Source organism: Leopardus geoffroyi, chromosome A2 (genome assembly GCF_018350155.1).
Source record: "Leopardus geoffroyi isolate Oge1 chromosome A2, O.geoffroyi_Oge1_pat1.0, whole genome shotgun sequence".
NCBI classification, from domain to species: Eukaryota; Metazoa; Chordata; class Mammalia; order Carnivora; family Felidae; genus Leopardus; species Leopardus geoffroyi.
In genome coordinates this window covers 168,311,125-168,324,482 of record NC_059331.1, presented here as the reverse complement: position 1 = coordinate 168,324,482, position 13,358 = coordinate 168,311,125, and the positions used below count along the sequence as shown (strand labels likewise).

At 61.7% G+C, this 13,358-nt stretch overlaps 3 long non-coding RNA genes across 3 annotated transcripts; 2 read left to right on the top strand and 1 right to left on the bottom strand.

Moving 5' to 3' along the window:
• Positions 1 to 5,843: 5,843 nt before the first annotated feature.
• On the top strand, positions 5,844 to 6,184 carry LOC123607185. The gene is made up of 2 exons (XR_006716695.1): positions 5,844 to 5,959; positions 6,050 to 6,184. It is a non-coding gene; the product is annotated as an uncharacterized LOC123607185 (long non-coding RNA).
• Positions 6,185 to 6,820: 636 nt separating this feature from the next.
• On the bottom strand, positions 6,821 to 8,430 carry LOC123607184. Its single transcript, XR_006716694.1, has 3 exons — positions 8,010 to 8,430; positions 7,505 to 7,656; positions 6,821 to 7,203 (listed from the first exon to the last, which is right to left on the bottom strand). It is a non-coding gene; the product is annotated as an uncharacterized LOC123607184 (long non-coding RNA).
• Positions 8,431 to 8,888: 458 nt separating this feature from the next.
• LOC123607186 lies at positions 8,889 to 10,943 on the top strand. The gene is made up of 2 exons (XR_006716696.1): positions 8,889 to 10,687; positions 10,839 to 10,943. It is a non-coding gene; the product is annotated as an uncharacterized LOC123607186 (long non-coding RNA).
• The last annotated feature ends 2,415 nt before the right edge of the window (positions 10,944 to 13,358 follow it).

Here is a 13,358-nt window from a genome sequence, read left to right as displayed (position 1 = left end):
GGTTAACAGGCCCCCCGGGGGAGCATGGGGGTCCGCGACTCCGGGGGACACTTAACCTAGGGCTCCACGAGCGCGGCCAAGAGGCTGTCCGGGCACAAGTCCTCCGCTCTGCGCTGATCCTTCTCTGACGCCCTGCCCTGTGTTCCTCTTTGTGAAGCGCTTCAGATCCCGTCTTGCGACAAGATTAAAGGCAGAAATAACTGCTTTGAAGCACCAACCACGTCCACGGAGAACGTGGGCTCCAGGGACCATGTGACTCCCAGTGCCTGCTCCACTGTCCAAATGTGACTTCCTCACCCAGACTTTGCATCCAGTCCCGTCCCCAAACCCAAACCCCTAGAGGCTGATAATCAGATGGTAGGCGTCGGACGGGTGTGGTTTGAGTCCTGGTTGCACAGCCCGCGGGAGCCCCCCCGGGCCGTCCAGCCGGTCCCCTCCTCCGCTAGGCCTCCTGGACTGCAAACTCCCCCCCACAAGCCACCCGCGTGCTCGGGGCCCCAAACGTCCGGAGGCCCTCCCCCCACCTTCCCCTTTCCGCAGGCTCACAGACGCTCCCCCCCCCCCCCCCAGAGCCCAGCCCCCTACAAGTTCAAGCTGCCGCCTCTGGCCCGGGCTATCGTGCACGTCTTTCTCTGCTCCCCAGTCAGCAGCCAGGGTGGCCCCATTAAACCCTGTCACCTGTGCCCCACCCCTTCTTTCCCAAACAAGCTCACCCCTGCAGCGGAGGTGGGCAAGGCGGATCCGGCCTGCTACGGGGGAGCCGCGGCGCCCAGAGCTGGAACTGGAGGGGACTGGGTGGGGCGTGCGCAACTGGGGTGCGTGCTAGGTGCCTGTGGGGGAGGGGGGCCCGGGGAGGTGGGGCTGGAGCCTTGCAGGGGGCGCCCAGCAAAGGGCCTGAGTGAACTTGGACGTGAGTCCCGCACACTCCCCACACTCCCCCCCTGCTGTGGGCCCCAGAACTACGGGGAAGCAAGGCCTCACCCCTGACCGTCCCTGCAGCCCCCCGCCTCTGTGCTCTGACCGGACAGCAATGTGAGTGAGACGCGAGGGTGGCCTGTCTCCCTCCGACATGGGTCACTTGAAGGACTTGACACAGATCCTTCTAAATTGGCACTGGTCACCATTAGACACACACACACACAAATCGTTGCTCTGTAAATACAACTAATAAAATGATATACATTTTTAAATCTTAATTTTGTTCTTGAGAAACGGCACAAAGATGTGACTTCTGTTTCCTCACGTTGAGACACAGGTTCTCCGGACATGCGGACGTCTGTGGCCACGCTGGGGACTGCCTCTCACACACTAGGCTCATAAGCACCTTCCTTAGGACGAGGCGGGCTCGTCCCTCGTGGGGAGTAAATGCCTGGGACCTCGCTGGAACCGCCCTCCCCTCCCCTTCCCTTCCCTCCTCCTCCCCCTCTCCCCCACCAAGCACCGTCAGCATCCCCCGCTGTGTGACAAACACCCCAGGCTCGGTGGCTTCAGGCAACCACCTTTCCGCTCTCATGATTCCGCGCTGGCTGGACTCAACCACGGGCGTAACGTGGGGTCCGTCGCGGGGCCGCGGCCGTACGGAGGCAAGGCCGGGACACGCGGGACGGGCTCGGCCTCCTGTCCAGTGCTGGCCGGGGACGGCGGGCCCGCGGGGACCCTGGCTGCGTGTCTCTGAGCCTCTCCCCTGCCCCACTAGCCTGAGCGGCTGCGCCCGCACATCCGGCTCCGGCAGACGGCCTTCCTAAAGGAGAGAAGAAAAGCCGGCCCGTTCCCAGTAGTCCGGACCGGGCGGCCGAGCGTCCGTCCTGCCACGTTCTGCCGGCCGGAGCCGAGGGCCGCGGACGCAGGCCCGTCTCCCCGCACCTGTGCCTCCTCGGGGAGGGACCACAGGCTCACTGCACAGGGCAGCCGGCACTAGCCTCAGCAGAGGACGTGCGTGGGCCCCGGCTGGCGTGCGGGTGGCCCTCTGTGTGACCGTCCCCCCCCCCCCCGGACTTCACGCCCGGGAAGGCCAGCTCACGGTCGTGTGGACCCCGGGCCCGCTGCCCTCCTGCGAGGAAGAGTCCAGGGACGCGTCTGCAGCCGGCGGGCAGCTGACGCGAGGACAGAAGCAGAGAAGCAGGTGCGAGGTCACAGCGAGACGCCCCGGGGCCGGCACGTGGGGGGGCAGCCACCACTGGGAGCCCCTGGGCTGGTTTGGAAGCGGGCGGGGGTGTCATCCGCTGGAGACCAGGCGCCCCCGCCCCCCGCCTCCCGCCGCGGGTCCTGGGCTGTGAGGCGATGGGAACTTCGCTTCGCCCCGGCCGACCAGACCACAGCACTCGGGGACACAGCAAGGACACTGCCTCTCAGTCTCGGGCTGGCCTGGCTCTGCCCTCCCAGGCCCCCACCCCCACCCCGAGCACCTACCCTTCCTGCCTGACACCCCCACTTAGCATCAGGCCTGCCCCAGCCCGATCTCGAGTCCTCCCGGGAGGCCCCTCCCCACAGGGGACAGTGACGACGCCCGTTGGAGCTCTACATAAAGGGACCAAAACTCAGCGGCCCCTCCTGGCGGTCCCTTTATGTAGAGCTTGAGTGATGCTGATGGTTCCCTCTCTGTCTCTCTGTCTGACCGTCCCTCCTGTCTCTCTGTGGATCTCTGTCTCTGTATCTCTGCCTATGTCTGTCTCTCTGTCTCTGTATCTGTCTCTGTCTCTGCATCTCTGCTTGTGTCTATCTCACAGTATCTCTGTCTGTCTCTATCTCTGCCTGTCTGTCTCTGCTTCTGTATCTTTATCTCTGTCTCTCTTTCTGTCTCTGACTATATGTCTTTGTCTCTCTCTGTTTCTGTCTATCTCTGTCTCTAACTCTCTCTGTCTCTCTGTGTCTCCTTGCCTGTTTCTGTCTCTGTCTCTCCCTGTCTCCCTATCTCTGTCTCTGTCACTCTTTAAGTGTCCCTCCTTGTCTCTGTCCCTCTGTCTCTGTCTGTCTTTCTTTGTCTCTGTCTCTCTCTTTACCTCTGTCTCCCACACACACGTTCCTTGTTTTCCGCTAGGAAGTTACAGCCCATCTCGTGCCTTCGGGACCCCCAGCCTCCACCCTGCGGGGCGCCCCAGCCCTGAAAGGCCCGGAGACGCAGTGACTCCCACGCGGGGAGGTGGTCTGTCCAGCAGAGTCACTCGGGAGCAAGTTCTCTTTTTATGTGGAAGCGGGAGGGTGAACTTTCGGGTTGGGAGCGAAAGCTGCCTTGCGTAAGCGCTCGATTTAGAACCGTTTGCTGAAATTAAGCCTTTGTTCACCGGACGTTTTTAGACTGAGTAATTTTCAACTCCTGCCAGATGATAAGTAATCTGTTTTATTAGGAAAAATAAAACTTGTCACATTTGTGCAGGGGTAAATCAGACTTCTCCACCGTGTCACCGGCTCTGCTGTGTGTGGACGCAGCCAAGCCTGCCCCCTGGACCCGCCCGGGCCCCTCATAGCCCGTGGAGGCACCTGCAGGGGTGGGCCGTGAGGGGCCCGGGCTCTACCCCCGGAGCACACAGCCGCCGTGTGTGACAGCCCTGGGCCAGGCAGCCGTGTGGACGACAGCCCCAGGCCAGGCAGCCGTGTGGACGACAGCCCCGACTTCAGCCCCGAGACGGGTGAGGGAGGAGCACTGAGCCAACAGTCGTGAGCGCTCACCCGCCCTCTGCTCGTCACGCGCAAGTTCGCTGAACCCTCGCGACTGTCCCCCAGGGCAGGTGTGGTTATTACCGACCCGCTACCGAGCGGGACACTGAGGCACAGAGGGATGGGCCTGGCCAAGATCACACGGCCATTTGCCGGGGACAGGTGTCCGGGCCACCCGCTCCAAACACCTGCCTACTCCCAGGCGGCCCGACAGGAAGCGCTGGACGAAAGGTAAGTCCCAGGACCGGAAGGGCACATGAGGCCCCGACCCGGGAGTGAGGTTGGCTGAGACCTCCCAGAGGAGGTTACGGCCCGGCCCGGGACGCCGCGCCCCCGAAGCAGAGGTCGCCGTGGAAGGCCACCAGGGTCACCGCCTGCCGGAACGCACAAGTGGGACGCGGCCGGGCCCGGGCAGACGTGCCTCGCGGCCTCAACCAACAAGAGGCCAGCAGAATGTCCCTGGTGCGTCAGCCCGGGGGAGCTGTCTGGGCACGGGGACCCCTGCCTGCCCTCTCCCTCCGCCTCCGCCCGCCTGGGAGCCCCCGTAGGGCGCCGCGCCGGCCGGGCCCTCGCCGTCTCTCACTACCGGGCGCCTCCAGGTGAGCCCGGGCCCGGCCTCCAGGATTCTAGCCGGCGCTGGACGTCGCGGAAGGACACGCTGTCCCCACGGCGCCCCCCCCCCCCCAAGGGACCGTGCAGCCACGACGCTATCACCATCGTCGTGGAGTCTGGCACGTGTGGCGGATTCGGTCTGAGCTGTTGAGCCTGCACGTCCCCGGCCGGGGTCGCACCTTCACGGGACAGGAGTCCCAGAGGAAGAGGAGGGAGAACGGGCCGAAAATACTCGAACAAGTAACACTCAAAAAAGTCCCGAGTTTAACGAAAGACCTAATTGCATAGTTTGAAGAAACCGCCAAGCCCCGAACAGAAAAAATACGAAGAGAAAGTGGCTCCGTGTATAACAAACTGCCAGAAAGTCTCGACCACATCTAGTGAAAAGGACCCGCTGTATAGAGGGACGCAACAACCCCGCACTGCTCCTCTGCCGTGGCCCTGGCCAACGTGGTGGGAGACCCAGGGGAGCTCGCTCGCCTCTAGGGCCAGGCCTGGGACAGCTTACAGGGCCTCTGCCACTTTCTAGAAGCCAGAGGCCGGTCACGGCCCAGCCAAACTCCAGGCGAGGCAGGAGGCCTCGCTAGTCCCGCGTGGTGAGCTCAGCTGAGGAAAGGAGACTCCTCTCTCCCTGCCTCTTGCGATCTGACCTTGGTGCTTCAGGAAAGCGCCCATCTAGACAGTTTCTTGCCATTTACTTTTTCTTTTCCTCTTTGAAAATTAAAAACTTGATAGTTGCTGAGAAACCTAAGAATAAAAATGATATATTTATACAAAACAAAGTTAAGCCATAAATCGGAAAGTGCAACCAGAGATATTAAGGAACCAGCACCCTTCACCTCGAAAGCCCCTGAAGGGTTCAGACTTCCCCTCAGAACCGCCATGGCTTTCGCCCCACAAACCCTGCAATCGAACATCCTTCGTTTTCACCAGCGGGGCTCCAAATCATTTCTAAAGACCTTAACCTGTGCGATTGTATTCTGTTTTGTCTAATTGCTATTTCAGCAGTACTGTTTTCTATTCTACTGCTAAAGGTTTTTGCAAGCCGGCCTGGGAATCTCAACAACATTGACGACTCTTCGTGCAAAATACATTCTAAATTTCAAATAACGCTTCCTACCTGGGAATAAGGCACCATCTACATTTTTACAATTTTTACTCAAATTATTTAAACTAAATAAATTCAAATTCAAGCTATTTTTTTTTTTTTTTTGAAAATTTTTTTTCAACGTTTATTTATTTTTGGGACAGAGAGAGACAGAGCATGAATGGGGGAGGGGCAGAGAGAGAGAGAGGGAGACACAGAATCGGAAACAGGCTCCAGGCTCTGAGCCATCAGCCCAGAGCCTGACGCGGGGCTCGAACTCACGGACCGTGAGATCGTGTCCTGGCTGAAGTTGGACGCCCAACCGACTGCGCCACCCAGGCGCCCCTCTCACAGGTTTTTCTATAGGGCCTTCAGAGTCCTCTCCGTAGGGCATCATGGCATCTGCAAATAGTGACAGTCTTGCCCTGCCTTTCCATTTCAGTGCCCTTCTCTTTCTTGCCCAATTGTTCCGGAAGGACCTCCAGTTGACTAGAAGTGGTGAGTCTGGGCGTCTTGGCCTTGTTTCCGATCCTAGAGGACAGCTTCCAGCTTCTCACCGTCGAAGATGATGCTAGCTGTGGGGTGTCATATACGGCCTTTATTAGGGTGAGATATGTTCTCTCCATACCTGCTTCCTTGAGACTTCTTTCACAAATGGATGTTGAATTTTATCAGATGCTTTTTCTGCATCTGCAGGTGTTCTCGTGATTTTTATCCTTCACCTGGTCAACACGGTGAATCCCGTTGGTGGCTGCATGGCTGTCGAACCATCCTTGCATCCCTGGAATAAACCCCGCTCGGCTGCAGTGAGTGGTCGTGTTGACTGTTGAATCTGGTTTGCCAGTCTCTTGTTGAGGATTTTTGCCTCTGTGTTCACAAGGATATAGCCCCAGAAGCACCGTATGCATTTTAATTCTTTGGAAACGCATACTCCATGGATGGTAGACGTAAGCGCTCGCAATTACCCAAAATGCCCGTTTAACCAAAGACGCCCACTCCCCAACCATCTCACTCAGTGGGAGCTACTGTTGCAAAGGGATCGATCCCCCAGAAGGCTCAGGGATGTGCTTCCAGCAACGACGGCACAGTGGTGGTTTAGGACATGCCTCTAATCCCCCAACAATCCTATGCAGGGTCAGCCCCTTCTCGAGTCCTGGCTCGGCAGCAAACCACATCAGTTAACAAATGGACGAAATACGTGGAATCTCTGATCATCTGTAAGGCACTGGACCGTGGTGAGGGCTGTGAATAATGAGAACAAATGTGCCGCTGTTCCTGGAGGTCAGCCCTGAACGCACGGCGATCCACGCGCCAATTTTCCAGAGCAGGACGAAGGTGTGGCGGCTTGAGATGGAACGCAAGGTGTAGCGTTGCCGGGTGCCCTCCAGTCACCTCAGCAAACAGCCGGCTTCCACGTGGCTTACAAAAGACGGATCTCTAAACGTTCCAAGGTGGAAGGCAGACCCCGGGAGATGGGAGAGGTGGAAGAGTGGCTTCCCCGGCGGGAACGTCCGTCTATCACTGTCTACACCATTTCCCGCATCCTGATCCTGAGGGTCAGTGTGCGGAGCGATTGCGCTCGAGCTGGCTCTGCTGCTGTCACCTTCTTGTCACCTTCAAGTGACAGTCTGCTGGAGGGACGCGCCAGGAGCAGCCCTGCAGAGCACTGGACGCAGGGCAGGGCGCCCGGTGCAGAGGTGAGTCGGGGAGGGGGAGGAAATGGGGATGAGCCAGCAGGGGGGAGGCAGCAAATGGGGCTGAGAGAAAGCAGAAGTCTGCGGTTGCAGAGCAAAGCTCGGTGGAGACCCTCCCAGAGCCGCGTCGGGACAGGAGAGGCAGGTGGCCCATATCTGTTGATGGAAAAGGATGATGAGGGAGACACTGTTAGCTCTGGGAGATGTTTCCCAGGCCGTGTATGCCCACCCCTCCCTCTGCAACATGTGTGTGCACGCACATACACACACGCACATGCACACATGCACACGACTGTATACACATGGTGCGCCTACCCGTGTACACACACCCACACATGCACACACACCTGTGCACAGATGAAAACGTCAGGACCCAAAGGGGCTATGTGACTTTCCTAGGTGACATCTGGGAAAGGGGAGAAAATGTCACCCAGAAATGTACTAGAATCCCGCCTACCTGAGCTACACTCACTACACATGCCTTGACCGAGGGCTTGTCACTTGGCCTCAGACCCCATTTCCCAAAGGGCAGCTCACTGGGTAGAGCGCTGGTCAGCCGGGGCCTAGCTCGGACAGAAGGGCGCTCGGCAGTGAGTCTCCAAGCGAACCCTGCGGGCAAGCAGCCAGTGCCAGGGGCCCGTCGGAACTGCCACGCCTCCCGGACACCAGCCTGTCTGGCTCGCCGCCCCCAGACCGCCCCCCCCCCCCACACCCGGACTCAGCAGGCACCATGCGGGCCACCAAACACACAAGGAGGCCCGTCCGGGACTGCGTGGTCCTCACCGGGGCTCCTGGCGCTCCCAGTTCACTCCCACTTTATGGATGAGAACATTCACCTTTTCCCGGGGTCACCGGGTAGCAAAGCCCCCACGGGGCTCCGGTGTGTCCCCGAGGAAGCTGGCTCAGCCACGGGCCCCTCGCGGCCCGTGGCTGGAGGCTCGTTTCCCAGGCGCGCCCCTCACCCCGAAGGGAAGCTGGGGAGGCTGGCTGCGCTCCCTCGCGCCGTGGGGTTGGGCCACACCCTCTGCGTCACAACCAGTCCCCTCTGTGTCCCCTGCCCGGTGCCCGGGGGCAGGTACTTGTATCCAGGTCTGTGCTCTTTTCTTTCGGACTTTCTTTCGGACGGAACCGAGGGTGTGTTTCACTCACTCACTGCTCGCGGAGCACGATCCCATTCTGGCCAGGGTCGGAACTCCGTGCCTTCGGGGGGGCCCAACGCCTGTGCCCTCTACCGTCCCCGGAAATGGACATCTAAGGGTGACGTGTGTGCCGAAGCTGCACGGGGATGCGCCCCCGTCGGGTCCGCCCCCTCGGGCGCCCCCACGGGATTGTGACGGTCCTCTCCAGCCCAGCCCCCCCCCCCCATCGTCTCACTGCTGTGCCTCACACCTGGGGGCCGCTGAGCTGGGCGGGGGCGGCTTCTCCTCCAACCCGGGCAGGGGCTCCGGGGCGGTGGGTTTTCGGTGGGTGGCCGCCCACCTTTCCTAATTCTACGGGCTGAGATGCGTGCTGGCCCCCGGCTGTGGGTGTCCCCACGGCACAGGTAGCCGAGCAGGGACCCGCCCCCTGCGGTTTGCGGCGGCCAGGAGCGGGGCTGGGGGCGCAGGGGGCCAGGGGCGGGGGCTGGGGCGAGGGGGAGGGGAGAGGGAGAACGGCGGGGGGAGGGGGGGCGGGGGCGCGGCCTAGGGCTGCACCTGTCTCAGGCGGGGGCAGGTGCGGAGGCGGCCCGCCAGGTGGGAGGGGTGGCCGGGCCGGGGGCGGAGGGGAGCTCCGGGCGCGGGTCGCCAGCACGCCTGGGGCCGGGAGGACTGCCACCCCCCCCCCCCCGCCCGCCCCGCGCCCGGGGGTGGGGCGGGGAGGGGGCTCAGCCATCCGCCCCCATTCACAAAGTCAGGATCGCGGCACCCCGGCCCACCCGGCCCTGCGCCTGCGCGTTCCCGCCCGCGTGTCTCCCGCCCTGGGTCCGGAGCGCATGCGCGGCCGAGGGCGGGTCTTCCCCCTCCCTCCCAGCGCCCCGCGAAAGCTCTCACCTCCCCCACGTCAAAGAACAAAGAACGTCTAGAGCGCCGGGTCCCTGAGGAAGGCTGAGCTGTCAGGGCACCGACCTGCCCGCGTCTGCAGGTTCTCCTTCCATTTCTTCTTCCCGGTCCCCGAGCTGCAGCGAGCCCCCCCCCCCCTCCGGCGCCCGGAATCCGCGCTGCGTCAGCCGGAGCCTCGCGGGGAGAAAGAAGGCTTTGGAGTAGGGTCGAGGGGCGACGGAGGGGGGTCCTTGATGGGGTCACCCAGAGACCGCTGCCACAGTAAAGCAATCTTGACTGGAGGGGGGGGCGTCCTGGCAAAGAAGCAGCCCAGGGGTGCTGGCGTGCTCCTCGTGGGAACCGGTGGCGCGGCGCACCCGTGGGCTCTGTCTGCCCAGGGCCCCGCCTACGGGCCACCCTGCCCCCAGGGCCCTTACACGTGCCCTGACCCGCATCCCTTGGGTCTCTAGCGCGCCCCGGATAGCTTCTTCCTGCGCGTTTTCGTGGTTCCAGACGGCGAGGGTCGAACTCTTTCACTGTCCTGACAAGCGCTGCCTCCAGACGACGGCTGGGGGTCCGCCCTGGCTCCTGACGCTAGGGCTGGGGAGAAAGCTAGCTGTCTATTATCCGGAAGTCAGAGTTCTGGGTGATTAAGGGTAAACAGGAAGCCCGCGCCAGTGACGGGGTCCCAGGAAGACCCCGAGGCCGCGGGCGGGCCTCACTCTTCACTCCTGTTCCTGGAGCCCAGTGGGGGGAGCACGTGGGGTTCCTTACCAGCGGCGGGGCTGACAGAAGGTTCACGAATAGCACTGTGGGGACGATGCAGACAAACCCACAGCAGTAGGACGGCACGTGAAATAACCAGCCGAAAATTAACAGGAAGCCCTGTGCAAACCAAGTGTTACCTTCGGAGGTGGCTTCAGTTGCTGAAGGTGTCCCCCCCCCCCCCCACGTTCCCCTTGCGGCTCCCTGCATTTCACGGGGGAAGCTGTCCCGTCTCAGCGTCAGCGGCCAACCCCCACGCCCACGAAGATGCCCAAGGACCGCGGCCTCCCCCAGACTCGCCTCACCTACAGCTCTGCTGACTTTGCCACCTAAAACCCACGGCACCGAGCTCCACGTCCCAGAGCCCCGGATTGGATAAAGGACATCGGGAGCCCACAGGAAGGCTCCCCGTCTGCCCGTCCGGCGGCCTCACGCGTGGCCTGCGCTCCAAATTCCCCCCTGACCTCAGGCCACAGCACGGCCGCTCCTCTGCCTCCTCCGGAGCCCCTCCCGGCCGAATTCGCCTTCGCCCCCCTGCAAGACTCCGCCCAAGGGCCTTCAAGCAGTCACTTCCACCCGGAGGAGAGGCAGCCCAGGCCCGCACAGCTTGGTGGGCCCCCCTCCGCTGGAGGAGCCTTCCCCACGCTGGCCGCCCCCCGCCAGGCTGGACTCCGGCAGGCGGGGCCCACGCTGTCTGTGGCTCTTCCCACACGGCGGCATCCTCCCCCCACCCTGCGGGAACCGGGCTGATCCTTCAAGACCCAGCCAGCACCGCCCAGGTCGCCGTCACCCGTGCATACTCGTCACAGAGCCGCGTCCCCCCGCACACCGCGGGACCGAGACTGTTCCGCGGTGAGGTTACACGCTGGATGGGGGCACCTCGCAGCCTGGCACGTAGTAGGTGGCCGGCGAGAGTCTGAAGGCGGGGAGCCGCGTCCCTCCTGCCCTTCCACCGGCACTCACGTCCACTGTCTTTAAAGTTGTTATTTCTATCCTGCCTTGTTCCAGAAGGATCTGAGGCGACTTTGATCGAAACTTCACAAAGACTGATTTCCCGGGAGTCCCGGATTAGTTGAGAGCCAGAGGCTTAAAATTATACATTCACTCATTCAATCAATCAGCAAATATTTATTCAGGTCTGCGTGCTGGGAACAGGTTCAGTCCGCGCCGGCCACGAATTTGCACGTCCAGCCCCACCCAGACCACCTCGGGGCCCCAGCTGTGCCTGTGGACCACAGGCCCCGGAAGTGAGCTCAAATGCTTACACGTGGTCCCAGGAGGAAGGCGGGGGCGGGGGAAGCCAGTATCCTGGGCAGAGGAGCCACGTTCCTCCCGGCCCCGTGTCACATCCCTGCTCCAACCCTAAGGATACTCTTCAAAGTCGCTGTTCCGTCCAGGCTGAAAACTTGAACGTGGGCCTCCAGGAGCGGTGTGGCGGCCCTGACCGCCACCCCACCCTGGCACCTGGGGTGAGGCAGTCGGCTTCTCCAGGACTCACATTTGTCACCGTAAACAGGAGGCTGAACTAGATGCCGCCAGAGAGCTTCCTGGCTCTGGAGTTCTGGAATCCTGACGCCCCGGTTCACGCAAGAACACAGAGGAAAACCGTGCAGGGAAGGCAAGGGCATTTCCGAGCTTCTCATCTTAAAGGAAACCGCCAAAAGCAAAGGCTTGGGACACAGCCCTGTGAGCGCCTGGCCAGAGCACGCGAGGCCTCCGCGGAAGGCCCCAAGGACACTCACTGGCAGCTTTGCTCTTGGCGTTGCTGGCGGACGCGCACGGACACTCCTGTGAGACTGCGCGGACACGGGGGCGGCAGCCACGAACAGGGGAGCACAGCCTGACCACATTCAGGTGTGTGGAGACAACGGTGGTTCACAGGGCCAGGCTGCCACGGGGCTGTGTGGAGAAACGAAGCAGGGGGACGAGTCTGGGGGCCGTGGGGGCAAGAAGGCCTCTCTGGGGAAGGGTCCAGGTGGCGACTGGAGACCGGGGAGAGCTTCCCAGCCCGAGGTGGGAATACGGGGCGGTCCCGGTGGGCCAGCGTGGCTGTCGGGGCGCGGGGCCGGGACGGCCGAGTGGCCGGTGGGGCGGGGTGGGTGCTGGGCCACGTGCCCGTGCAGAGCAGCCCTGACGGACAGAAACAGGGGAATGAGGTCGGGGCGCCTCACACTGTGGGGCCCCCACGAGCGCAGCGAGCCTGGCCTCGGCCCCCGGAGCAGCCCGCGCTTCTCCAGCAGCCTGCCTTCTGCCCACGAGACGTCACCTCTGGCAGGTACCGGTGCTCAGGGCCCCTGGCCGCGGCCTTGACACACTTCCGGGGTTCTTCCCAGCTCATCCGCTGCCCCGGTGCCCTGGACTGGAGATTCAGCGTCTGCGTGTTGATCCTGAGCAGGGTGCTGGGGCGCGTCATTAAATGACGAATCGGGAGTCATCTTTTTTCTTAAAGAATACGCCGTTTTTATGAGGCCAGTGTTGGCTGGCGTGAGCACTGGGCTAAGACATCACAAAGAAAGAAAACTGCAGAGAAATACCTCTTACAAATACGGAGGCACAAATTCTCAGCAAAACCCCGGCAGACTGACCCCAGCAGGATATACAGTAAGAATTATACCCCAGGACCAAGCGGGATTTATCCCAAGGATGGGCTGGAAACAGCGCATCAGATCCCGAGAAAGCTATTTTTTAATGTTAGATGCGAGCTTCTAACACGTTGAACGCGCCACACCTGGCCCCGTGGGGGTGACACGCCGTGTCCGGGGCTGCCGGGGTGGCTACGAGAGCAGGGCGGGGAAACACACACAGGGCCCTCCCCACCGCGAGGTCTGGAGCCGCGGCCCGAGATCGGCTGTCAGCCGGGCAGAGGCGCCCGGGGCTCTGGCAGAGGGTCCCTCCTTCCCTCCCCTGGCCTTTGTTGCCTGCTGCCGCCCTTGGTATCACTCAGCTTGTGTACGTGCCGCCCCAGCTTCTGCACCCGCCGTGACCTGGTGCCCCCGTGCGTCCCTATGTGTCCCCGTCCCTCCTCCTCTAAGGGTGCCAGCCACTGGACTTCGGGCCTCAGCCAGTACGAGCTCACCTTAACTTGACGGCGTCTGCAAAGGCCCTATTTCCAAATAAGGTCAATACACAGGCCCAGAGGTTAGGACTTAAACGTGTGTTTCGGGGGCACATAATTCAACCCCCGAGAGGCTGCGCGAGTCGGCCTTTTCCAACGCATTTCACTGACTTCGCCTTCTTTGGCTGCAGAAGTGCTGCTGGGCAACTGTGTCACCTTGAAGGGCCCCGCTGACCCTACTGGTTTATGTTCCTCACCGTTTCCTGGACTATTTGCTGTGTTTCAATCGGTTTATTTTATATTTAAGTTTTCTGGGTTTGGGGGTGTTTTTGCTTCAGGTTTTCATTCTATAAGCACAGAGCATTACACAAGCTCTGTTTATGAGCTACTAAAGAGGACTTCCACCGGGGAATGTGCCCCGTGCTGGACGGTTTAAGGGGTCCGCACCCTCCCAACGTGCAGGGAAGCCTGCG